This window comes from Silene latifolia, chromosome 9 (assembly GCF_048544455.1).
Source record: "Silene latifolia isolate original U9 population chromosome 9, ASM4854445v1, whole genome shotgun sequence".
In the NCBI taxonomy this organism is placed as follows: domain Eukaryota; kingdom Viridiplantae; phylum Streptophyta; class Magnoliopsida; order Caryophyllales; family Caryophyllaceae; genus Silene; species Silene latifolia.
In genome coordinates, this window is record NC_133534.1 from 74,993,390 (window position 1) to 74,994,492 (window position 1,103).

A 1,103-nucleotide genomic window follows, 5' to 3' on the forward strand; every position below is an offset into this window, starting at 1 on the left:
AAACTCCTCAAGGTTTGTTCTAATTATTTTCGAGTTGTTTGATATTTTGCATGTCTAGAAGGTCACAAGGTGATTTGTTACCTTTTGATCGTGAAATTGAAAGAACTTTGACAACCAATAGAAGACTTTCTAGGAGGAATTTGAGAGGTATTAGTGAGGTTGTAGATATTCAACCAACTATCGAGTTCACCAGCCCTTTTGCAAGAGAAGGTGAGGAGAACCCAACACAAAATACCATACAAAATCAACCCACAATGCCTAAGTTTTCATCATATTGGGTACCCACCGAGGAGAACCTACCCAATGGTACTCCCACACCACAACATTTGACCGGAAATTTTATTGCTAAATCCGCCTTTATCCAATTAGTCGAAAGGAGCCAATTTGGGGGGATGCCTAGTGAAGACCCTCATTCTCATATGGAAACCTTTTGTGACTATTGTGATGCGATTTCTCAAACCGGTGTAACTCAAGACCAAATTCGATGGGTCTTATTTCCTTTTTATCTAATTGGCACCGCGAAACAATGGTTGAAGGGCCTTGATAAGGCCACTCTCGGAATTGATTCTTGGAAGAAGTTGGCTCTAGCTTTCTACAAAAAATTCTACCCACCGGAAAAGACTAACATGCTAAGAGCTCAAATTACGGGTTTTAAGCAAAGGGATGAAGAATCTTTGTATGAAGCTTGGAAGCGGTTCAAGGGAATTTGTCGCTCATGTCCTCACCATGGACTTAGCGAGTGGTTCTTGGTACAACAATTTTGGAACGGTTTATATGAAGATTCAAGGAACATTCTCAACATGGGATCAAATGGAATGTTCACCGAAGTTGATGACAATCAAACTTGGAACAAAATTGAGGAAATGGCGGTCCATAACTCACAATATAGTAGACCTCGCAAGGCTACTAGAGGAGGAAAGCATGAAGTGGACTCCGTTACTCAATTGGGTGCTCAACTTAGTGCTCACATTGACACAATCAATTTGAAGTTTGAAAAAGCTATGACTAGACTTGAAGAAGCCTCAAAATCACCAAAGCATCATGTTAATGCCATGACGGCATCTTCATCAATCCCAAGTGGGATATGTGAGAATTGTGGAACT

The 1,103-nt window shown here is 40.6% G+C and overlaps 1 non-coding gene across 1 annotated transcript; it reads right to left on the minus strand.

Annotated features, from left to right (window-relative positions):
- Positions 1-626: 626 nt before the first annotated feature.
- Positions 627-733, minus strand: LOC141603030 (small nucleolar RNA R71). Its single transcript, XR_012524930.1, has one exon. It is a non-coding gene; the product is annotated as a small nucleolar RNA R71 (small nucleolar RNA).
- Between the last annotated feature and the right edge of the window lie 370 nt (positions 734-1,103).